At 43.1% G+C, this 26,583-nt stretch overlaps 1 long non-coding RNA gene across 3 annotated transcripts; it reads right to left on the bottom strand.

Annotated features, from left to right (window-relative positions):
• Positions 1 to 712: 712 nt before the first annotated feature.
• On the bottom strand, positions 713 to 26,400 carry LOC122183034. 3 transcript variants are annotated; one of them, XR_006180072.1, is made up of 4 exons: positions 26,313 to 26,400; positions 26,056 to 26,204; positions 16,530 to 16,595; positions 713 to 800 (listed from the first exon to the last, which is right to left on the bottom strand). It is a non-coding gene; the product is annotated as an uncharacterized LOC122183034 (long non-coding RNA). The 3 variants fall into 3 exon arrangements; XR_006180073.1 differs by lacking the exon at positions 713 to 800 and adding an exon at positions 13,897 to 13,954; XR_006180071.1 differs by lacking the exon at positions 713 to 800 and adding an exon at positions 16,442 to 16,479 and having other exon boundaries at positions 16,561 to 16,595.
• Between the last annotated feature and the right edge of the window lie 183 nt (positions 26,401 to 26,583).

The following is a 26,583-nucleotide window of genomic DNA, read 5'->3' as shown; positions in this document are numbered from 1 at the left end:
TGCCTAATCAAGGAGCGTTTCAAGGTCTCCAATGAGAACTGCAACAGAAAGACAAGATATTAATTTAAGGGAACTTTTTGGATAGTAGAAGTCTTCCTTGACACCACTGTCTAGAGCCTATAGTACACATCACTGCTGGACACAGACATATACAGTTAGATCCAGATGGACATTAAGGCAACGGGTATTTTGGCAGAACATTTTACCAACTTTCACTGTAAGATACGTCAGATGGATTATCGTGGTTCATAAGGAGACATGGATATCAATCATCAAAACCCACATTTCAGCAAAATATTCAATACAAGCTTAAAATAACTCTTTGCAATCTATCAGCCAAAGTACTTGCATTACCTACGAGTTTCTGCTTAGCCCCTCTCAAAAAACATATACTGACTTCTTAGCAGTGCTTTAAACTCAACCACACACCAGAAAGCTGCTCACACAGTATTAACGCCACCAAATCAGACCCCACAAAGCTTCCAAACTGCACAACACTGCAAAAATCTACCAGTCATTCAGGGCAGAGGCAGCTGCTGCTGAATGTAGCATTCATTTTGCCTTTTTTTTTTTTTTTAAATTTCTCCAGACAAACCAAAAAGAAATGGCTCCATATCAATAAAATGGTATGTCAATTTGGTAATAAATATTCAGCTTTTCTCTTGGGAACTTACTGCTTCATTCTAGTTCTGATGGAACATATTGCCAGCCAGCACTCAGGGGCCCAGTATTTCACGTTATTATACATCTGCCAGATATTCATGTCCACACTCTCCACGTGAGAAGAATAATGTGCTGATCTACGTGTGGAAGACAAGAAGGTGTTCAGGAGCAGTCAGCATACATTAACCAAAGAAAAATCATGTTTAAACAACCTGATTGCTTTCTACAGTGGGACAAACAGCCGGGATCAATGGCACAGCGTCTAGCTGGAGGCCTGCAGCTACTGGTGCTCAGCAGGGGTCGATGCTGGGTACAGTATTATTTAATTCATTCATCAGTGACTTGAGTAAAGGGATAGAGGGCCTCGTCAGCAAGTTTACCACTGCATGAAAAATCCAGGAAAGAGAATAAGGGCACAAAATTCAACTCATACATGAAAAAGTACGTTGCAGCAGCACCATTGTATTTTCCGGGGAGCAAGCATGAGAAACAAAAGGCTGAACATATGCAATCAGAAAGACTATGTAATATGGCAGATGAAAGTTCTTCAAATTACTTTTAAAAGTACTCTGTAAGTGGGAGAAGATGCGAGAGACAAGGGTTTTCCAAAAAAAAAAGAAAAAATTGTTATCATGAAGTGAAGGAATCAAAAAATTGTTGAACCTTGCACATTCTTAAAGCTACTCACGCAATTTTCAATTGTGCTTAAGTTTACAAGGACAAATCAGACCTTTGAAACTAACAATTCCATTTTCAAGGGTGTCCATGAAAGACTGAAGCCATATACAAATAAGTTACAGGATACAAAAGAAAGCCACGTAAATAACAACAACAACAAAAAAAAAACCTCAGGGTGAATGTCAGCAATTGAAAACATACATGCAGCAGCTGCAAAATAAATTACTGTAGTCAAAGTCTCTCCTCAGACTCAAGAGCTCATACGGCAGTCTTTTAAAGGTCAGTAGTGAAGTCAGTCACGTTGGAAAAGTAGTCCAAGAATATGAAATCCAGTGTTCAAATGATTTGTTTGCCCAGGGGTCCTTATTAGAAAGGTAATCTCTTCTCTATCACTGTTTAATAACATATCATTACTTTGTGAAGTGCTTTAAAATACCTGGAGTACAAAAGATGATATTTAAAACAAATTCATTCTAGTCTATCCCAAACAATACATAAAAAACTGAAGAGAAAGGATAAAGATGTTAATTTTACTGACAATTTTGTAACACTCCATGAGAGAGAGAGCAAACAGCTATAATTCCAAAATTACATATAACCACAGGCCATTTCGTCATGTGAAAAGTACCAAGAGATGATAATTTCTCCACTGACTTTAATTAAGCTTCATGTAGACTCTCTCACAGACTCTCCTTCCGGTTCTCCTTGTTATTAAAAGAAAAAGTGAAAGTACCTTCCAGGTGAATTTTGATGAGTGCTCGTAGTTCCGCAGTCTTGCAGAATGAAAAGTTTACATGTAAAGTCGAGGTTTTGATGAATGCCAACGTGAAAGCTAATTAAACGGGCTGAAAGGAAGACACAATTTCCCATTGTCTAATTGCCTCACAGCACCTTTCAAGGTAATAAATTTGTCACATTGAATTATTAATGAGCAACGAACATTTGACTTGCAGCCTTGAATAGAAAATAGTTCATTATCAGTTGGCCTTGTTCCTTCCAAACAAAGAGTGGCAAGAGGGGCCTTAAGAAAAAGGTGCCAGACAAAGCTCTTCCTCACATCAGCATCTTGCACATAGCGTGCCTTTTGGTGCAACATCCTGCAAAAGTTCCACTGAGGGGGAAAAAATCTAATTCCTAATGCTCTTCGGCCTTCACAGCCTAACAAAATTCCATCTGGATTTCCCAAAATACTCTACTTCACTGTCCCTCACTTGAAACATATACAAGGCTATGTCAGTGTAGAAGGAGCTCAAAAAAAACTAAGGCCAGCTTTACGATTATGTGGCTCTTTGAGACTCTACCTATCTTCTTTGCAGAGAACTGCACACAGAAATGAGATGGGACAGGTAGAAAAGACCTTTGTAATGGTGGAGGACTCCACTGTATCTTGTTCTTAAAACAGAATAAAGTCTAGCCACTTGGTTTGGTGTTAGATCTGCAACTAGATAGGGAATTATGGAATAAAGTTCATGTGCCTCTATCTGGGCCATCTCAACAGCAAAGGCTTAGGCTGTACCATGCCTGGGGACATGCAGCTGCCCTGGTAATGGGCATGCTAAGAAAGCCCCAGATATAGGAGCACTGGTACTGGTTCTCCTCTGAGTCTGGATCACACTTTCTCCAAGGGCTGCCGCTCCATACAGCACACTTCAGAGTAGCATACCCTACATTTACTACTTTGCCTTCAGAAAGTAATTGCTGGTTGGGGAAGCATTCCTTGCACAAGAGTTCTCGGGTGAAGGAGGAGAAGAGAGAGAGGCAATCAGTTTGTGTCCTGATTGTAAAACATAACAGGAAGACACAAAGCCTCCCAGCCCAAGCAGACAGAGCACCTGCACATACCCTGGATGTTCAACTTTGTACATTCAGCAAGCATTTCTGCAAGCATTTTCTGAAATAGTTTTCATTTTTACAGAAAACTTATAATCGTTAATTTGAAGCACAGGGCTCAAGTTCGCAGTGTCAGTAGGACTAATTCATAACTCCAGGATAGGAAGCCCTTCTCTTTTTCATCTCGAGATGAATAAAATCGGCTTCTTTGATGCCTGACCATTCCAAAACTCAACTATTCCCCCTTCTGCCTCACTTCATACCAGGGTTCCCCAGTGTTATTCAGAAACAAGATTAATACCTGCTTAGTGGCTGTTTCCATGGCCAGGTAATCACAGCCGATGGCTATAAATGCTCACAGAGCCCAGTAGTTTACTGGAGCTTCTCACCTACATTGTAAACAAGCTCTGCTACAGAAATCATACAAGCTGCTCAGAGTTCATATCACTTCTGCCTGAACACAGCACCTGTAGCTTGTGCATGGAAGAGCAATGGAGAGACCAAATACTCGTCACAGGGCAAGGCACCGAGGCTTGCACGCGCATTGGGCCTAGCTGCATCGTGCACACAGACAAAGCTTCTTCTCCTTAGGTGGAAATGAAGTGTTGTTAACTCTCTCTTGAATTGCAGCACTTCCAGAGAGTCCTGCTGATTGAGGAGGTGCTCAAAGGGCCTGTTCCAAATGCATGTGTGAGCCCTGAGCAAGAAATCTCTCAGCTGCTGCATCTCTGGCACTTTACCAGAACACCTCAGAGATTCGGCAGCTTTCCTTTTGCAGTGAATTTGAGCCTTTCATGCACACATCAGTAACACCTGTAGTAGAAAGCTTAGAAGTTTTAATGAATAAGGCAGGGAGATTTAAAGGTTTGGGTATATAATTACTGTAGCAACATGTGCTCTTTCTTGCACCACCATGAGATCTTCTATTAGGCATGGTGCAATACACCAAGTAAATTACAGGTCACAAAATACAGCAATAAATCCTGCCCACATTAAATTACAAAGTAATTAAAACCGCTCCAGTGTTTACACTTGAAATTCACTAATGATATCAGAAAAACTTCCGATTACCAATGCATCCAAAGCAGCCTCTGTAGCATCTGACTGCTGCTAACATGAAACTGCTTTTTCAGCAGGGCCAGACAAAAACAAAAGTACTTAGACATAAATAAGCAGGGGATGCTTCCGAGGCTCTAAAGAAGATTCTTCCCTAGGTAAATCCCCAATTCCATTTATCTGTTAGTGAAATTATCATACACTTCAAGTTCACCCTATAAAAAAACACCAAAAATGGGGATTTTCATCTGAACAGCAAACAGTACCAGCTTTACTACTTATAGGCAACATGCTTTTTCATTTCTCAGTCCCACCTGCATCCTGGTTCAATCCAACAAAGAAATGAAAAGAGCAAAAGGGCAGCACCAGTGTTGCTCTGTTCAAGGATGTGGGTGGTGCCAGCCCTTGAACTGCCTCTGCTCCTTGAAAAAAAGGACCATCAGCAGACAGGATGTCTCAGTTCCCAAAAACCTTCCAGGCCAGAAAGTTGCGGCGATGCTGAAATAACAGGCAAGACAATGAATGCACTCCGACAAAACCTGACAAGACAGTAGCGAAACACTCATTATTATCCCTGACTTATAGGGCAAGTCAAGCCTTTAGTCACCCTTGTCTTGATATACTCTTATTACTGATAGGGAATGGCATTCATCCTATTTCAGAGTAAAACACCTACTACTGCTGATACACAGAAATTAAGTACCAGCTTTCATTACACATATGGTAGATTTGATTACTCTATTGCTTCTCACATCAGTCACTTGGCAGTAGTCATGCATCCTCCTCTGAAATTGGGATGCAGCAATTAGGTACCTGTGTGAAACAATGATATTGCTCCATCCCATACCTGCACTCAGTGCAGTGCTGCCCAGTACATCACCAAGTCACTTCCAAAAAGCACCTCACACTTCCTGGCAACCTATGAAAAATGTCCTATTTTGAAACAGTATTGCCTCTGCGTGATGTATGTGCCGTTTTTCCTTTCCTCTCAGTCTTCATTACTAACATTTGCATGAAAAATAGCATCTTCAGTCTTCAAAAAGTTCATCCGTTGCTGCTGCTGCTATTTTTTAACTTTGCACTTGAAGTCATAATCCTCTTTGTGTAGTTACAGCAGGATGCTGTGAAAATTCTTGTGGCAAGGAGAAGAAAATACAGCCCTGATGAGTACTCAAGAGGAAGCCTGGGTGCCAGAGCAGAAATGAAGCAGGCAGCTGCCAGCATCTAGTATGTTGCCACCATGTAAATGCCACTCCTGGGCCTCCTTTCCTCTCCACAGTCCTTCTGAACTTCTCAGTGACAGCAGAGTCCCATTGCACACTGCTACCACCCACCATGGCTAACACTGCCCCACATTTGCCCACACTGCATCCAACAGCTGCTTCCTGCCCTAGGCTACAACTCCTGGCCAGGCACTGCTTACTCCACCAGGGCTGCACATGAGCAATGCTCCAGTGTTCTCTGGCACCAGGAGTAAGTAAACAATAAGCAGGGGTGAATTGTGAATAGCTCAGGCATGTGCTCATTTAGCTCCTCTGCCAGTGTTTCTGCTAGCCTTTAACTCATAAATATCATGCCAAAGACATTATATTAACGGTGAAACAAGATGTAAGGGACTCAGTCCAGTCACTTGTACTTGGGTAACGCTACTACGTAAAACTGATCCTAGCATGGAGATGGAGCATTTAACTTCGTGGGGAGAACATGGTTTCCGCAAGAATACAGCTGAGGAAATGTATCCCCACACAGAGGAAGAAGAACCACCTACACACAGGCAACATTAGCCCGGATCACTCTGAGTGGCACACAGACTCTGTTTGCCCTCAGCAGGGCCTCAGCTCTTTGCAGTACAACCATTCTCACGCAGACAGGAAGCTTTGCTACCAGAGCATCACTGCAGCCATCAAATCTCTGCCATGTGCTTTCTTTTTACAGGATGCAATTACTCAGATTGCATTATGACTCCAGAACAAAGCGGAGGAAAAAGCCAACAGGAGCTGCCACACACTGCGAGTCCTCAAAGGCTGCCTTTGGGCATCACACTGTGCCTTTAGCTCTCCGTGGAGGAGCTCACTGCCGAATGCCATGCTTTCCAGCCCTCCCACCTCCTTCTCAGGATTACTGGGATTGCCTGATTATTTCCTTCTGTGCAGTGGACAAAAACATCAATCATTTTAACCAAATGTTTTAGGATGTTAAGTTCAGCTTTCTAAAGATGGTTATTTCTGTGAAATACATTGTTATGCATAGATTTAAACAGAATTCATTTTCCTGAATGCACATGGAGAGCTCTTTCAGCTTCCAGTGGTCACCTGTCTTACTTTACTGTATTCATCCAAGGAGCTCTGTAAAGTATGAGGGACCATCTACACCTAACGGGAGCAGGAACCTCGCACCTGGTAACACCAACAGCTGAGGCTGGAACCCAGCTGCTGGAGAAAGGTGGGCCAGGACAAGAGCACCAAAAGCAAGAAGAGAAATGAGGAGGAATGAGATCTGGACATCTGTGTGATGAGTAATTATCCCCGTAAATTAACTCGTCACCACTTGGCAATCTGTAAAACCTGCTCTAACACAAGTAGCTTGAGTGGTGGGAGATGAGCCTCCAGCTCTCCCCATGCTTGCCCACCGAAGTTTTCTTCTCACTGGTTATTAATGTGATAAGCACAAAGGCAGAAAAGATGCTTCAAGCAAAATCAATGTTTTTAAGATAAAACTTCAATGTAATTTAAACAGCCTGAGTCAAACGCCTATACTAAATTAAGTTTAAAATTTTAGCAAACTGTCAGGTAAAATTGGTGGTGTCTGACAAATTGAATTATGATAGTAATGCATCACTCACAAAAGTATTATTGATAGTGACAAGAAGATATTGAATTTAAATTATTCATTTTTATTGATTAAACTGTACATCTTCACCAAGAATGGGGCAAAATGTCTGACAAACATTTGAGATTCATATTTTAGCTTCTGGAATAATAGCTGTCAATCCACCCATGCTGGGCTTTTGCATACTCCCCTGCCGTGGATCAAGTCAGCATTAAAACTTTGCATGCAAAGAACTATTTACAAACACTTCCAACAGAAATCACCCTGCTGCAAAATGGGCTTTACCTTTCCAGAGACCATTACAGAAACTGTTTCCATAAGAATACACAGCACAGTGCCTAGCTGTGAGCAGCTTGGGGTGGGGACACAGTGCAGGAGGGGCTCTGTGCCCAGCATCAGACAGGTCTGCCACCAAGTTCCTGGGACCCAGCTGAAGGCTCAACCTCCCCCTCATCCCACACAGCCACTTCAAACTTCATCTCCTGCCTGCAACTGGGAGATCCCAAAACAAAATGAAAGGAGTAATTGCTTTCTGAGGCAGTAGACTGATCCCAGAGACACAGAGAATACCGACCCCAAGCAGCAATAACACGTGTACGCTGAGAAGAAAACTAATCAAGCAATGGAAAGTCAGGTCAGCTTCTATAACTAACGTGCACCTCTCCCCTCATGCCATTGCCTGTGAGAAGTCCTGGGGACTGCTGGTTCATTTAAGCTCCCTTGTTTCTTGGCCAGCTTCCATATGTGGTGGTTTGCATTGCAATGGCAAGTAACACCATACGTGTAACAAGAAAAGAAATGCACATCAGTAAGGAAGACAGAAGCAACAGAATGAATTGATAAACAATAGCTGGCCCAAAACTGGGCAACTATCTTCTAAAGGAAGGAGCCTCTTGCACCCTTACATTTACATTTTCTTATATATTTTTTAGAGATTTTCAACCGTTGTAGCTTTCACATGCCCACAAAATTCCAAGCTTCTCCCTGCTACAGGAGAGGGAACATCATGCTGATAAATTTGTGTTGTTGGTATTGATACTTATCTGTGTGTTCTTAAGGACTGCAGGAAAGTGCATAAAGATATGCAATACTCTGGGTGACTCTTGCACATGAAGTAGTGCCACAGAGCCAGTGGAACAAAGACCCCCTCAGCAATCTTCTGTAAACCAGAGCATGAGGAATGAAGTCATGCTGTCACATACATGTACTGGGGAAACAACAGGCAGGCTGTGCCCATCAGTAGCACATTTATGTACATGAATAAGTATCAGATAAATTTCACTCATCATCATCATCATGCTTCTACAAGTGATTTGTAGATGTTCTACTGTCTTTATCTATATGCTGGGATGGGCAGTGGCCAAAGCCAGCCTGGAGAGCCAGCACTCCCATTAGCCCCTGAATCTTGGTACGTTTGATTTCATCCTGCAGAAGAGGGCATTTACTCCTACTCTGAAATGCCCAGAGGGAACAGAAATGCTGTGCAATTGCTCTGTGCCACTGAAATGTTTCTCCAGAGCACTAATACAGGAGCAGCACGTTTTATTATTTCCCTGTTCTGCAGAACGAGATGGAATTAAATAAGATTATATTAAAGAACAGCTCTACAAAGTTAACAGTCAAACTTGTTTAGGTACTAGGCTGATGCACATTTTTTTTATTCAGAAAAAAAACTTTGCCTGCTGCCAGTTGACATTTTTATTTCTTTTACATGAAGAAAAAGTGTCTTTCAGAACAAGAAAGTTCAGACTACTACCTAGATTATTTCTTTCTACATGAAATAAAAGGGAATTTGTTTTATATACTTGACCTTTGATAAACTACCATACAATAAATCCTTTTCATTTCCCTCTCCCTGCTGAATGTGTATTTGGGCAGTGTAAATACAGCACTTCTCAGCAGCTCTGAGAAGCTTCAACAAGAGACCGTGGAAAATTAGTTTGTTCCTAGCATTACTATGTCCTTGTTTAAAAGCCCTCTGTGATCCATCAGAAAAAATACATCAAATACAAAAAAGAAAAAACCCTCAGTGCTTAAATGATTCACAGCCACTCTGCCAGAGAGCAACAAATCCAAGCTGTTTTGATGCCTCTTAACACCTTAATATCCAGTTTAAATGTCCACTTCTCAAATGTCCATCAATGTGGAACGCTCAGCCTTTCAACTGAAAGATTCTGAATCATGGAATCAAATGGGACTTCCTAGCCCTGATTTCACAGAATGGCCAGGGTTGGAAGGGACCTCAAGGATCATGAATCTCCAACCCCCTGCCACAGGCAGGGCCACCAACCTCCACATTTAATACCAGACCAGGCTGCCCAGGGCCCCATCCAACCTGGCCTTGAACACCTTTAGGGACGGGGCATCCACAGCCTCTCTGGCAGCTGTTCCAGCACCTCACCACTTAAAACTTAATCCGAACTTAATCCGAATTTAAAACCATTTCCCCTTAAAATTAAAATTTCCTACTGATATTATACAACCTATCCATTTTGTAACAAACATACAGTGGAAACCTAATGAGGAGAATTCGGATTAATCCCCACAGGTCTGAAACACTGGGAGAGAAATGGGGACAAGATTTTATTAATTCCCTTTTCAAATCCAGAAAATGAACTCTCAGTTTTCTGGGGAATCTTGAACAAAATCCAGGCTTTGCTTTATTGTTCTGCACATCCATCCTGTTACCTTCTAGTGATCACCAGTACCAAAAACAAAGACAGCTCTCCAGCTCCTAGCAGATAAGTGCTACTCAGACAACTACAATTAAAACACCACAAACCTGCTGGGGGCAGCTCTCAGATGCAGCAGCGTCCAGCTGAGAACATCCTCACAGCCTAGCTGCATCTCCTTGCATCATCACACACTGCTGAGAAGATCCCCTGTTGTCACCCTGGGTTCAGGCAGGGAGAGGAGGCTGCCTGTCAGTAGCGACTAATTATTTCTGTGCTGCTCTTCTGTGCTGTTCCTCACCTTATGTGGCACATGCTGACCAGCAACAGCAAGTCATGTACTCCTGCCCACAGGGCCCAGTGCCTCTGATTCAGTGTAGAAAATCTCATAGTGCTCAACGGGCACACACGTACCCAGAGGGACCGTGGCTGAGCAGTCCTCACCCCACCTCTCTGCTTTGCTTTCATCACTCTGCCTTGCCACCTCACACTCCTTCCATATCATCTGATTTCTACAGGTCTTCTCTCCCCCCCCCCCAAAAGGATTAAAGAATGACCTTCCATCACACAGAGTGATTTCCCAAGCAGCAGCAGATGCTCTGCTTTACGCTGCGTGCAAAGTTACCAAGAGCCACAAGCCTCTGCTCTCAGGGCTTTACCTTCACTGCCAAAACCCAGTGCTACTTTATTGCTGTACAACAACTCACTGCCATTTCATCTGCAGGAAAACTGCACGGTGCTGCAACCAGCTGAAAACACCAGGAGAGAGCAGGGAGGACCTCTGCTTCTGTTGGGGCCAGTGAGCTGGAGGCGGGGCGATGCCCAGCAAGGATGTGAAAGGAGAAAGAAGCAGCCCAACAGGGGAAAAAAGGGAAGAGAGACTCTGACTCAAAGCCTGCCAAAACCTAATCCCACATGGCACCCTTCTCTTATGGGGCATCCCAGTGTGCTGAGCCTGCAGCACATCTTGAAAACAATTTGGCAGCTATCAACTGGAAGCGAAGAAATAATATTCCGGAGATTCCTGCCAGCCATTCAGAAGGAAATTGCTTGATTCCACATTGCACCAAAGGCCAGGGAATAGTGAGCACTGCTAAGAACAGTAAACGACAGCTCATCTACTTCAGCAAATTTTCATGAATTTAGCTGAAAGTTAGTTGCAAATAACGTCTATTTCTGAGGTTGCAGTGTTCAGCATCATTTCTCTTAATTATTTCTGACACTCACCATATAATTTAGGGCCCAATGACACTGAGAAATTGACTTTGTCTTCTTTAAGGAAAATGTGCCAAGTAGCAGAATTAAGTGCTGCACATTTTTATTACTGCACCCAGACCTCTGAAGTAATCAACCTGGTGCATGCAATGACATGGCAGGGATAATACTCAAGTGCCTACACATGGGCTGAGGACATCCTTATGCAGATTGTGCTCTCTGGTGTCCTTGTCTGAACTGCCAGGGGAGCAAACTCCTGAGATTCCAAAAAGCTTCATAGCCCAGCTGATAGAGAGCCAGTCCAAGCATGGTTTGTGTGGTGGGCTTAAGGAAAACAAAACCATTTCCCTAAAATCTCATAGAATCATAGAATCATAGAATCACTAAGGTTGGAAAAGACCTAAAAGATCACCCAGTCCAACCGTTCACCTATTCCCAATAGCTCCTACTAAACCATGTCCCTCAACACAACATCCAGCATCTCATTTCAAAATGCCTCAGTTCAGAGGTGTCCAAGTTACAGCTGACCCGGAATGTGAACCAAATGACAGCCCCACTCAACTTTCCCCCAGGATTTGTCCACACCCCCTATAACAGGGGCTCCATTTGGTGTTTTCTGACCCATACGAGATCTCCCTCAGTGTGATCGGTGGCTTCAGACAACAGCATCCATGATGTGTTTTGAAAAGTTAATGAAATCTGCCCACCAGCAAGGCTGAGGGATCGCTGTCCTTCAGCTGTGTCATATTCAGGGCTATTTCCTTTTCAAAGCAGTGCGTGGGCAGGAATAGCTCTGCTTCCTCTGGCAGATGCAGTTACAAACTTACAGTTCATGGGTAAATCAGTAACAGGGGTTATGTGCCAAAGACAGGAGTTGGAATTTCACTATCACCAGCTTCACATCCCCTGAGCTCCCATCCACTCCTCTGGGCATCTCCCTCCTCCAGCAACCTACCCCAGACCTGCCTGGTGCAACGCCCAGGTTTCTGCTGGGAAAAATAAGAGACTGCTTCCTGAGCAGGTTTTCTTCACAGTAACCTGAGAACAGGTCCCACATCTTACTGGAGTTTAACTCAGGCAGCTTCTTTCCCTCCTTTTCCCGCAGAGAGCAATGGAAAGACGGCCACAAAGAGGGCAGGAGTCCAAAATACTCTCCCGTTTGATTCTGCTGGGTCTGACTTCCTACCTCCCTGTTTTATCTGCAGTCCACAAATATTTTCACAAGTGGATTTGTATATGCATAGATGCCTGGGGAATGGTTGTTCTTCATTCATTTGAATGGAAACAAGGCAACATAATGCGCAGTTTCCATATCTCATTAGCACCTATTATTGCTAAGCAAACAACTGCAGAGACCCACAGATGCAGCTCCTCCACCAGGACCAGGGTGCTGCTGTGCCACCATGCCAGCGAGGACAGTCCCCACATCCCATCCCATCATGGGGAGAGCTGCCCTGTGGCTGGACCAAGGCAAGGAGGGGTATGATGGAAGTGCAACCATTACAACTACTGAAATTTACCTTTAAAAAATATTTTTAAAAACACTGATCTTGCAGATAAGCAAATCCTGTATTAGCAGGCAGAACAGTCCAGCAGCTTGCTAGCAGGACCGCAATATCAGTCTTAGCATGTTATGAATAGACCAAGGACCTGCTTTATTCATCAGCTCACAGCCTTAAATACATTTCCACAAATAATCTCATCAACTAATAAATGACTTCCAAAAAGGTTATAACTCACGAAGAAGAAAAGGACCAAGTTTACAGAATCTTATGAATGATTAGTGGGCTGCATTGGTCTGACAGCACTTGATGGCACTCAACAAGCAAATTGGCCACATTAAAATGGATGAAGTCACTGGCAAAGCAGAGCATCTGACAAAAGAATGAATACTGAGAACTTTTCCCCTTTTCATGATTAACTTGATCATTTAATGTCCAGATCAAATGTAACCCATAAATGAGAGCCCTGACATGATTAAAATGGCCATGAAAAGGTTAAGGGCTGCTTAATTGTCATACAATTCAGCGTAAGATTTAAGAGAGAAGTATCACACGCAAGAGACGAGCATTAGGAGATGCATGGAGTAGGGGTTAGGCCAGCCTTTTAATCAGTATATCAGATCCTGAAGGCAAAGACTCGGCAGAGACACTGATGTGAAACACCAGCTTTTTGAGAAGACAAGGTCTGGAAAGCTCCTCTGTACCCATGTTTCTATTCAAGTCTGGTTTCTGCAACATCTGCAGCATTAAGGAAACAATTACCTTTCCAGTGTATTGGTAAAGCTATCAAATGCAAAGCACCATGCAATCTTGGGGTACGAGATAACAATAAACACCTCCAAAGTACAGGCAGCAGGCCAAAGAAGAGCAGAGATTTTAGCATTTTTAATTTACTGACTAGCAGGGAATGATATCATGGGTGCCTGAGTGCAGATGGAATAGCTGCTTCAGTTCATTGGTATAACTGTCAGCACTGAATCCAGGCAGAGCAAAAAAAAAATGTGACACCTTTCAGCCAAACTTAATAGCAATATAAATGGATTGAAAGAAAATTGCAATTGGGTCTACAAGAGAAACATCTAGGTGCTCAGGAAAAAATGACTTATTGTGATAACACAGTAAATGTGATATGAACCAATAACTCACAGAAGTAGTCACTGTTTAGGAGATAATTTTAAAATATATAGCTTTGCAGTTGTTTCAGAGTAGGTAGCAAATGCTTTTTAATACACTTGACAGGCAGTACTTTGTGAAGGCTCACAGAAATTTCACATTTCACACTCATTATCCTAAATAAATCATTAAATGTTGTGCTGCTTAGTTATCTAATGAGCAAGCGCATGCATATAAAACAAAAGGGCAGATTGGCCCTTCAGCAAGCCAGCAATTGTTCCCTCTCACTTTGAGAGAAAGTTTAAGTTTGAATTATGTGAATCACATTAGAAACGTACCTGAAAGTCAAAGCAGTATTTTTCCCCTTTTGCAGAAGCTCTTGGCACACAGAAGTTGCTTCAAAGGAGGAGGCAGGAAAAAAAAAAGTCACAGAATGAGTCCTGTCTGACCCTCGGCCTTCACACAGAAACCACAGCAGAGATGTTCTCCACTCACCTTTGGCGAAATTATTACAATAAATAAAGCCCTCCTGCTTGCTGAATCCTTACCTACCCCATTCCAATGCTATGGTAACAACACCAGCTCACCTTGCCAGATGGAAGTCTTTAAAAGTCACATGTCAGGACCCAAAAATCACTATATTTTGGGTTTTGTTTATAAATAAAAAGGGAAACAAAATGTAACAGATGTTTTTTGAGATCTTTCATTTTATTTTCTAAACCCTGAAAGTTTGTACTTCCGAGCCTAAGATAATATGATTGCATGTTAACAGGATTTGATAGCTCTTCATAATCACCCAACTCCACACGCCGGAACTCGAGAAGCAGATGTTTTCTCCCAGCAACATCTCTATTTGTTTTGTTTGCTACAACCAGAGTGGAAGCAGTGACCACCTGTAATCCTTCAGACAGCCCTCCCACTTGTTCCCCACTCGGATGCTTTTGGCAGTGCAAGAGATGAGCACTTGGTACCCATTTGGGCTCATTTTCTTCTGTTGTGGCTGCTGGACCAAGGGAGAGGTGAGCTCAGGGGGCTCTTCACACGGTGAGGGGAGGCACACAAAACTGACCATGGCTAAGACAAGTGGTGTTCTCCAGGCTGTGGAATTAAACAGCAAAACCACTGCTGCAACAGCCTCCTCTCCTCTGCTTCCCCTTTTTGGAGCACAATGATCCAGCAAGCATTTGTCTGGTCCCTTGCTCCATCTGCTGCTCAAATGCTGGATGTGGAAAAGCCACAGCCCCTGGGCTGGAACAAGGATGCTGCCTGGGGCCTGCTGCTGCAGGGATTCTTGCTGGCATCACCAGCCCGAGGCAAAGGAAAGGTGTTTCTGTCCCACCCTTGTGCAGCATGGGCCTGATTCATCTGCTATTGGGCAGATCTCAACACAATCATGGTCAGCTTTAAACAAACACCTAAAAACTCCCCTCTAGCCAGACTAAAATAACAGAGCTTTCATCTGAGACTGTGCATAAGTGGACACCAAACAGTAAGTCACAATAAAAAACAGCAAGAGAAGAAAAACAGGGATTCAATTCAAGATGCAGGTTTATAAAGCCTAGAAGTAGAAGATCCAGCAGCTGCACAGCAATAAGCAGTTTACTTTAAAGAGAGAACACTAATTCTCATCCACTGCATAGCAGTTTTCCTCAATGTTTCCCATGCCGTTTGTGTTCACCAGCTGCAGTCTCACTCCGCTCTGAGACCAACACACCAGTGTTGCATCTGTTTGTGACAAATTCAAGCTTGTGATGGTGCCCCACCACTAAGGACCTACAAACATAAGGACCAGGCAGCACCCGGCCAGCAGCTTCAGCAGCAGAGGATGTCCACCAGGACTCCTTAAAGGAAAATTAGCAAGGAGTGCCAGGGAAGGATCTGCAGATCTTGTCATCATTAGTAATGTCAGACCCATTTCTGCCTTGTCTTTTCATGTTAAAGTCTCAGAAGAACATGGAAGGGCTGCGCTTGACAGGTCCTCAGGTACCTTTGATAATCTGATCAAACCTAGCACCTACTTGCCACTCTCTGAAATAAATGATCTCTGCAGCTCACATATACATTGCATATTAGCATATGTAGCTGTTTGATATCTACTTGATATGCATCATTCTAAGCAGCTAACCCCCTACTTATTCCTCAGATACTATCGGTCCCATGACTTCAAATATAGCAAAATCATCTCCCCATCTTGCTTATATTACAAAACAAATTAGAGATCCTGAAGAGAAGTGTGTTAATCTTGTAATTACCATGGTAATAATGAGGCAGTTTAATGATCTTGCTAATTCTCTGTTCAGCGAGACAGGGTTTGGAAAATGCTCATACCCCATCTGCCCTTTTAATTCTGCTGAAATCAGAGATTCCTTTTAAGTGAGATCTGTGACTGCGTGTCATCACCTCGTCTCCATTCTCATGTTTAAGAATTGCTGCAGGTCTACCCAGAGGCCAAGTATTACATCACAACCAATGCCTACGCAGCTCCAGTCAGCAGCTATTTAGTTGTATGTTAATTCAGACAAGATTGCCAGAGGAAGTAAAAGCTGAAATAAAACACCTACATGAGGACTAAAATTCTGCACATCGATTGTCTGCATCAAAAGTCTTCAAATTATCAGCTGCAACGAGCTGCCCAAAAGCTGCATTTGCCTCACTGGCTCATCCTCACCCTGCCAGTACTAAGTTACAAGCAAGTGCAGCTGTAACAGGTAACGTTTATCAAGCATTCCAACAGGGAATTCTGTCTAGAAGCTGACACCTGCTCTCCTCCAGCAACTGATGGCACAAAAAGTGAACAATAATATAGCAGATGAGAAGATCCTCCTCCCACCAGCGTCTCCAGAAAACAAAGCTGACTGGTCACCAGCTCTGGTAACAGCAGTTCTCAGGATGGGCACACAAAAGCAGGGGCCACGTTCAACCTGGGAGTAAAACAGTGAGGTTCCACCAGCCACAAGAGATAGCAGCTCACCTGGAAGGCCAACCCCTTTGCATCACATTACCCAGGCAAGTGTCCCCACGCACACAGGCTCCACCTCTGCACAAAAGAGAAAAAAAAACCAGTCATTATCTCTTACTGTAACCATATCTTAATCCTCAGTACCAACAGATATTGTTTCTAGCACATTTGACACGCTACGGAAATAATGAATAGTAATTAGAATTAGTAGTTGCAAGTACCAGTGCAATTAACAGCAGCAGTGTTTAGCATGCCAATTATTTATGAACACGGGAATGCTGCACTGGATCAGCCCAAGGATTTAACTACCCCACTGTTCCACTTGCAACTATTACCAGCAGTGAATGCCCAGAAAAACATGCGAGAGCAAAGCTGGTATCAAGTGATCCTTCGTCCTGTGACAACTCACAGCTCAGGCATTTCCCAAGGCAGACACCACTGCCAGACACACAACAAGCTCCATTTCTCTGACAGAGCTCACCTCTGAACCTGTGCAGGGTGGGAACAACTGGAAAGCACCCCAGGGCTGGCTGTGGGACTTGGCAATAAGCAGGGTCCTCTTGTGATACTTCTCACTCAGAAGCAGCCACAAGCTCTGTTTGTGCTCTGCCAAGCATCACTGCCTGGGCTGCAAAGGCCAAACCCCTCGGGTATAGGAACGCACTGCACATACCTTTATTTCTTGCCTTGAGATACAAGCCTTCCCTCAGTGTCACTGTGTGATCTCAAACTATTGCAGGGGTGAAATGCCCCATGAGCCAAAGCTGACACCGAGCTAGAAAAAAGGGCTCACAAGCAAAACAGCTTTCACAGTAGCAGTACAAGCTACAGAAGAGAGAGCAGTGTATATGTTTAAAAAGCTGCTGTGGTGGTGTTTAGCCAAAATAGGTAAAGGACACCCTGAAGAGAAGGCTTGTAGGTGAACACTAGATTTTATTAATGCAAGCACTAAGGATTAGAAGCGAAGCACAGCCCTGCCAGCACAGACACCCAGCCCTGGACGTGGATCATCCATGCTGCAGGAAGGCCAGAAGAAACCAACAGCCCTCTTGCACAGCTGCTCCAACACCCCTCACTTGGGGAGGTAGCCTGGTGGGGAATGCAACACGAAATACACACTGATTACCAGACACACTGCACAGCAAGGAAGCGTTCAGAGATGGAAAGTTCTTTTTTTAAAAAAAAACAACAAAACTTGTGTTTTGAACAATTTGACAAGAACCACTCCAGAACAAGCTGCTGCACGTCAAGTGGCAGACTCAGTACTACGTTTTAAATAAAACAGTTATTTCTCATTCTGCCTTCAAAATTGCAAGCTGGTTCATTACCAGATAGGCCTCAGAAAGGCTAGTGTGATGAGATGTGCTGTTCCAGGAAGAGCAGCAGCTGGGTCTTCTCCAGCATCACACCACCCTCATCACATAGCAGTGCTGCAATTGAATTCATTCACATGTTATCAGTGTTTGGGGCCAACTGCAGCAGAAACTGCTCGTTCTGCCTGAGCTGCAACATGGCTCAATGTGGTCCTTCATCAGACACTCATTGGTGCATCTTCAGTACCACAGACGAAAACTTGAGAAAGATGGATTTAAGGCAGAACCAATAGAAGCCGAGCTTGCTCTGCACGGCCCCTGAACAGCCCACTGCCTGGCCACAGTTCATCACCTGGCTTCACCACTTCGGATCTCACCAGCACTGCTCAGAACACACAACTGTGTTGATGTGAAAGAGAAACAAGTAAATGAAAAATTATGAGTGGAAATTGAATCTGCTAGACAAATGCTCAGCAATAGATTAGCATGTGCTGCATTTGCAAAAAAAAATATAATACTTTAACTTCAGCTTATATTAAATATTGGAACTGCTGAGCTTTCCTCGGTGTTCTGCATGTCTTGATATATTGTCAGCAAGCATATTTCATTAGCTGCATATATCCATACCTCTCTAATAACTTCCAAACTCTTGGACTCCTGTCATTTGGACTTGTATTTGAAGAGGCACTTGAGATATAAAAGAAAAAAAGCAAAAGAAAAAACCCAATACTAAAAGCAATGAGCTTTCACTGCTTTTGTCAGTGGAAACTTTCCTCTGAGCTGTATAATTGAAAAGCAATGCAGTCACACAAAATATTACACGAGGTGAAGAACACTTCAGTGACAGACTTACAACCCACAAACCAAAACATAAAGCATTGCTTATCACAGATAATTGCACGTTTTGCATCCTATTTTAATCCTTTTGTTATCTTTTAAACAAAATCCCTGCCCCAATTTTAGAGACAGGAAATAAGAAAAAACATTTGCATTCTTTTCTGAATCACAGTCATTATCCAGGATAAAAGAGAATAAACTGGGTCTGCTGCAGAATGTGACCTGCTCATGGTAGCTCCCCCTTTTCCCCAAGGTAAAAATACAACAAACCACCACAATGCATTTGCTTTATTTAGTTTTCATAAAGCTGTAACTGAGTTCTAAGCTCCTCTGGATCCCTTTACTTTTGATCTGTTTTCCAAATTAAAAAAAAAAAAAAAAAAAAAAAAGTAAAATCCGACCTTTTTGGTACAGAACAGGAGGTAAAACAGGATTTTTTTAAAATTTGTTTTTAAACATTTCAATTTTGAATTTTTCTCAGAATGAAAGGGAACAGTTTGAGAGGAGGAAGGGGCAGGATGACTTAGAATATTTTTCACCATGTCTAGACAACTCTGAATAGCAGTCGTGGTCAACACTGTTGAACTCTGAACAGTGAAAAATCTACAGGTAATTCATAAAAGTAATTGTGGCCCCAACCTTACAGCCTGTTTCAGACACCAAAGCCTTTAAGGGGAGGAACAAAGTGCAGGAATCAACAGCCAGAGAGAGCCTCAGACAAAGCCCTGCCTCGGGTTTACCCATTTCATGGACATCACTATTGGTGGCTCCTCTTATTCTCATTTTTACCATAGCAATGGTATCCACAGAGATTACTAAAGGGTGAGGATTTAGCAGTTAAATGTACTGCACACAGGAAAATAAGAAACTCAAGAGCAGGAAGGTTTCCCATCAGTAAGCAGCTCTGTGCTAGGAGTGCTTGCTTGCTACAGGCTGTAGTTTTCATTTGGGATAAAAGCCCAAAGGTTTGGGTTCCTTGAGGCAGAATTCATCAGAAAACAAGATTGTTTGTATTGCAGCTGGTACAGGTGCGTGGTCTTGCATCAGCCTGAGGATGGCATTTGCTTTACAGTCATTTATAAGCTTTCTTTTCTGTGATATCTTCCCTACAGATGTCACAGGTAATCCACAGAAATGTGATTTTGCTTAAAAAAGAAAAAAAGAAAAAAAACAGAAAACACACATTTACCCATACCTTGAGGATTTGCATGGTGACTGCTGCAGCACAGCCCATGGAAGCCAGTGGCACTCCTCATGCACACCCACTGTTCCTGAAATCAAGCCGATTCCTTACCATCTGGTTTTCCCTTGTTTCTCAGGGTGACCCAGCTCCAGCCTCACACATACATTTAACAAAAACTCATTTCCCCTCCAATGAATGAAAACTGTGGCTTAGTTATTTTCTACAAACACAAAGGCTAGATAACACAAAATTTGCACAAAATCAGCTCAGTTTGCTGACACTGCTCGAGGATTTTGTTCCTGCAAGGCACCTGCCACAAAAAGATTTGCAATGAACCAAGTGCTCTTCAAAAAAGTGAATACCCATTAAACACAATGCAACACACACATAATGCAGTGTAACAGGTCTGAACTAAGGCCATAGAGATAAACATCCACAGCATTGAACAAAATATACAGGTTTCCCAACAAGCCCCATGCCTCCAGACACCTGCTGTTTACTCTCAGATTTAATGGCAAACTATCAGAAATAAGTGCAGACATCACCATTAGGTCATGGGTGATTTCTTGCTGTCTCTCAGCAGCAGGCAGACCTCCCTGGTTGCACAGTGCTGCTGTCCCAGAACGTGCCAGGATGGATCGAGGCAGTGTGGCAAAGCCCCAACCCAGCCTCAGCTGTGGGGATGTTTGAGGAACAGCACGGAGGAGGGTAAAGGACATTTAGTGCATCAGCCACCGGCAAAGCACGAAGGATAGCATGAGGCCTAATGGAGTGCACTGCAACACTGCCTCGGTCTCCAAAGAAACTGCAGAGGTGGGAGGATGGAACTGAAATCCTTGTGCTTCAAAGGCACAGATCTCCCGCTGCTGAAGTGAAGAAGAGACGGCCCGGGGCTTCTTAACAATACCTGATCCAGCACATTTTTCCCCAAAAGAAAATAGGAAAAAAACCCACAGAAAACAGCAACACACAAGAGTTTGAAGTCACTGGTTTATAGAATTCTGTATTAGCCAGGTAATTGAAGAGCTTGCTTCTAGGGCCTACTGCTTTTCAGTTGCTTCTATTGTGCTCGTTCACTGTGGACTTCTTAAACATTTACTGCACAAAACAACAGATAGATTTTACACTTCTGGGCAACATTTTGTCCTAATTCACTCACAGTTTCCACTGCAATTCACACAGGATAACCTCACAAGTGCTCTAGACTGAAGCTGTCTACTCAAAATGCCAAGCGTTCTTCTAGCAGCCAACACCAGTAATAACAAGTGCACGGGGACTCCGCAAAGGCACAGCATGCTGCTGATCCACATCCCACTGCTCCACACCCTTTCCCCAGCATCATCCCTCCACGCACAGTTGATCATTCCCTGAGAGGGAAGCCTTTGTAAACTGAACCAGGCATTTACACAGCTGAAACACCACCAAGAAATCAAGCACAGGGTCACAAACCAACTGTTCTAGCTTCTTCCTCATTTCAAATTGGTTGCAAACATTTTCACTTGCTCCAGCAGTTGGAAATTGACAGCCGTGAGTGAGCAAAGCAATTCCCACTGCAGCTGGATAAACCCTCCCTTCCCAATCTGTAACAGCTGTAACAAGATACGCGCAGAGAAATAATGTTGATCAAAATGGAATAATATTTAGAGCAGAATGTCAGGTTCAGCACAACTAGATTTGCTTGCTGAAGCAGCTGCTCCACGCATTAGAATTTTCTAATAAACAGTTATGAAGATCGACACCTTGGAAGTAATTAAGTATTAGGTATTTTTAGGTAATTACTGCAGCAATAACGTAAGACGTGCTCATTTTCAGAATGAGGAATCATCTGTAGCTCCCATTGCTGTGCCTCTTTTAATAATTCATAATAGTTTTGACACCAATGATTATTTTTGATTACTCCAGCTTTTCAACTTTCCAAACAAACTAATGGGAGTAAGAGAAACAGTTTATCATGTGGGGGAAATCCCACTGATCCATTAGGCTGTATGGGACTTCTTGGGGAGAGGAACATGTAGAAAGCAGGATGAGAATGTATTGACAAGGTACAGGATATCCACATGAAAAGTAAATGCTTACTGAAAAAAATGTTACTTTAGTGGCTTGAAAATTAGCTTGTAGTGAGGTTTTGGCCTTTTTTAGTTTTAGTTTAATATAGACATTTGCCTTAATTTATTGTGAAGAAATTTAAATGTCAAGGAAAAAAAAAAAACCACTATGAACTGAAGCCATATTTAAAATGAGAAATTTACTGCAACTGTGCTCATGTAAACAGGCTTCAGCAGAAAAACACCCTACCAGCTCCATACTGACTGGTGAGAGCCTAATGATTCTTAACATGGCCCCCTCAAAACTTGCCTGCAGTGCCCACCTGCTGGGAGACACCCAGCCATCCTCCTGCAGCATGGTGGTGCTCATGGTCAGCACTTACAGCCCTGCCCCATTCTGGCAGAGCTGCTCATCAGCAAGGCTCAGATGGGGGCATTGATGTTTGGGATGAGTAGCTGTATTCAGATGAATTCCCTCTTTGTCTTCATTCATTCCCATTGCACCAAAACCAGGAATATCTAGTCTGTATACAGACTCCGCCCAGCCACATTAACACTTGCTTACAATAGGCACCAAAGGAGAGAATAACTGCTTCTCATTTATTTTAAAGTGTTTCCTGGTTTGTTTTTTAAAATGCACCATCTGTGCTTCCACCATGACACTCAGGCTGGTGTTAATGAAACAACTCCTGCTCTTCGAAGGCACAGCAGTGATTTCTCCACCCCTACAGCTCAGAGGCTGAGGGCAGCCCAGGACAGCAGCATCTCTGTGCCAGCCACAGCTCCCTGTGCACAGCTCTGCAAAGCCCCCACAGCACCCAGCCTCACCTGCTGCAAGAGGTAGCAAGGCCAAGGAGCTGCCAGTGCCCATTGATCTGAAGCAACAGTTCAATTGAAACAGCTAGAATTGAGACACTCTCACAACCAGTTCCTATGTTTGTTTTAACCAGCAGACTTTGGGATAAGCACATCTTCAAGTTCCCAAAGCTTTAATGAAGTCACGTTTCTCTCCGCCCTATTTTTATTTGCATTGCTGCCTCGGCATCTGCAAGACAAAGGCTTGGAAGCACAGGGTAAGAACACAGGTTGACTCTCCGCATAAATACATAAAGCCTGCAACAAAACTGCACTTTGGAATTGGAAGTTTTGTTAGCTCTCTCCTTGGTGCTCCTACTAGCATGTACTCGAGGCAGGAACACAAGATGTTTATCGTATGTAAGCAAGATGCAGAGGTGGTTGAATTCCAGATCAAATTTCTGAGGACGTGCACGGAACATGCAAACACTTCTCTACAGGAGGTAACCCAGATCACCCTAACAAGACAGGGGATTAACTTCCTCTTATCTCAAATTCTATTCTGTTAAGCAACATCATTTTAAAGATACAAACAAAGCCAGATGACACAATCTTGGCTAGCAGAAACCCATTAGTGTTGTGCAAAAAAATCACTCTTATTAAATAGTAATAACTTCATCTGTTCAGAAACAGCTTTCTTCTGGGGGAACCAGGGAAGGAGGCAGGAGGTGGAAGAGGACGGACATTTCAGTATCCATCTTTAAAGGTATTGTTCTGTTTTACTTAAATGACATTGTAATGTCTCTAAGGAGATGAAAATCCACACCTAATGGTTTAAGTCTGCTTCCCTCCCATCCCCCTACCCTCAACTCCAACACATCTTATCCATAAGGTAAAGCAATTCCAGTTATCATGGAAAAAAAAACCCAAACTGCTTCACACCCAGATCAAAGGTTAACTATATCCTTAAAAGAAAAAAAACGTGGGAGTGTTGTGGATGCCACATGCAACATTTTATTCCACGTTAAACATAAAACACAAGCCTACCATAAAGCTGGGGGGAGCATGAATTATGCCTGAAGAGTCTCTGGCCGTATGTGGTGCAGTACTCAGAAATTTCTTATTAGGCTGCTATGGCACCGTTCCATTTGTTAAATTATTTTATGTTAGCGAGAATGATTAGGTTTCTTGTGCAGTTATTGGGACCCGAAAGGCACCTTTATTTACCTCATTTATCACATACAGCAGCATTCAGCTGAAGCGCAGAGGTAAACAATTTTAAATAGCAATACTCCTGCTGCAACACAGTCGTCTTGACCAGAGGAGCATTGGAAAAAATGCAGATTTAAACTGCTCACATTACTGTTTTATCTGCGTTTCAGTCTGAAGTACTAACTTATCACCAAGCTCAGCAATAAAGAAACATGGAGAGGAAGGTATTAAATATTTATGCCTACGGTACCTTACGAGGTTTCATCAAAATATTAATTGTAAAACAAAAGCACAAGTGTCCTAGCCACCAGAAATGGGAACAGCAATACATAAAGCCAACGTGACAGTGCTGCAACCAATTTAGTTTGTAGTGCTGAAAGCATTCTTTGCTCAAATTAAATTTGGGGAAGAAAATACTCTGGAAACGTATATTGAAAATAATCATCAGTTGCTCTGAAACTGGAACCTGCTAGGATTGCTAAATTGCAATTTGCACATTATGGGGTAAAAATAATCTAGGGTCACATCTCCCCACCTTGCCTCCCTGCTGATACTCTGAATCACTGCCATCGGTTGCCTCAACATTCACCTCCAGTGACACCCGCGTGGCACAGGCTTTTCCCACAGCTGAAACAAGGCCCAAAGCATCACACATGGGTACGCACCAGCATCCTCACATCAGCCTGGGGAAAGGCTGAGCAAAGCTCTGCTCAGATCCTGTGAAGTGCCAGCAGCACTTCAAAATGGAAATAGATTTATTACTAAAGACTAAACACTACAGGAAACACAAGAAAAAAATAATGCTAAATAACCTTCATCGTTATGTTGCTTTGGAAATAAATACAGTGAAATATGTGTTGGACATAAATAAGAGTTTATCCTGACATAAGAAAGGTTTATCAACTCCGAAGAGCTGGATGATTCTCTGCAAGTTATTAAGTACGGATGTAGGCATCTGGAACAAGAGTAACTCTCCAGAGAAGAAAAAACTCTCGCTCAAATCCTGTGTAGCTGGGGAGATGTTTTGTTAGGTACTACTTTATGGTGACTTGTATGCCTGGAAAACAGACAGCAGAAACCAGGATAATGGGCAGAACGCACAAGGAAACCTGAACACATTCTGGATGAACACCAACAGCCACTTAGAGGCTTTTTTTGGATTGGTTAAGAAGGACTTAAAAATGCAAAGGTAAGGGAGAGAAAGTATGTCTCCCACTGCTCAACTCCTGCCATGCTCAATAAAACAGAACTTCATGCATTCTTTTAAAATAAGAATGGTACATCAAAAATAAATGAGCTTTTTAAACAAATCCTGCTAATGGAAGCAGCCCCCAGGACTCCTTATTTGATCATGCAAAAGGACGGCAGCAGACTGCCAGGCAGCATGCCCTCTGCTCCAGGGCCCCAGCTCTCACCTGCCTTTGCTGCAAAGCCTTCACACCTCACCAGGTTTGCACCTGGAACATCAGAGACCAAAGGCCCTGGGGCAGTTTTGGAGTCGTGCCCACCGGCCAAGTTGTCCCTGCGGAAGTTGAATGACAAAAGGGTAAGTAGTAGAGCTGTGCTTGTGATGGGAGACTTTCACATATCCTGTCTTCCACTGACAAACAAGAAGCACTGGAAATCCAGGGAAAGGACTACCTCCAACCAGCGAGCCGCCATCTGTGATCGCTCCTATTCAAAACGCAGTCATGCTCCTTCCAGATACAATTTTCCAGTACTACAGAATGAGATTCCTTTACAATTATTTTATAGTCATTGGAACATTCCAATCAATTCGTTCATTCCGCATGCCTTCCTGCTTATTCTCCTAATGCTTGACTTCCATCATCTTATATCACTTCAGTAACACAGTGCTTGAAACTGAGTGGCTGCAAAGAGCAAGACTCTGGTTTCCTTAAGGGAAAAAGCATACCATTAACTTCGCACCTCTGATACTAGGAAATCCACACAAGGGAGATGTTAAGAAATACTCAAACAACAGGAAAGTTTCCAAAGTTACCCATACACAAGCAAAATTCAAGTACGAAATGCAAATTCACAGAAAACAAAGCTTTGTGACTGCACTTGCTTGTAGAAAATACTAGTTATAAAGTTAAAATAAAATAAATCACATTTTAGAAAGCAGTAAGTGCTTTGTTGATCTGGTTTACCTTGCTTTGGGGCAGATCTAGACAAGTTATGATCACCAAGACTTCGTCTAGCACAAAGACATCAGGTTGGTGAATTACTGTAGCACTGCACACACAGGGTACAGGTTCATGTCTCCTAGAGCCAGGCAGCTCCAAGACTTCGTGCAGATCTGAAAGCAGAAGCAAACACCAAATTAATTCACTGCAATTCTGTTCTGTTCACAAAGAAGCAAAATTGCTTCTCAACAATTCTTGGTGATAGCAAGCAAAACACTCACAGGTAGGCCACCAGTCATACAAAGAAAAAAAGAAGAAAAAAAAAAGTTGAACTCCCTCAACCAGAGAAGGGGATCTCTGGCTATGCAGCACTGCTACCTGAGAAGCAGTCTAGCTTCAAGATACACTTTCCCTTCCATGGCTGACCCTTATATGAGCCCAGGGTGGTTGCACCCGGGTTCCACCCCTTTCAGTCGCTTGGGGAGCACAGCTGCAAACAATTTGCCTGTGCTCCCTGGGCAGCCACAGCCCTCACCAGGTGCTCAATCACCA

This window comes from Lagopus leucura, unplaced genomic scaffold (genome assembly GCF_019238085.1).
Source record: "Lagopus leucura isolate 7727_CA_CO unplaced genomic scaffold, USGS_WTPT01 Super-Scaffold_100016, whole genome shotgun sequence".
NCBI classification, from domain to species: domain Eukaryota; kingdom Metazoa; phylum Chordata; class Aves; order Galliformes; family Phasianidae; genus Lagopus; species Lagopus leucura.
This window is presented reverse-complemented; position numbering and strand designations above follow the sequence as displayed.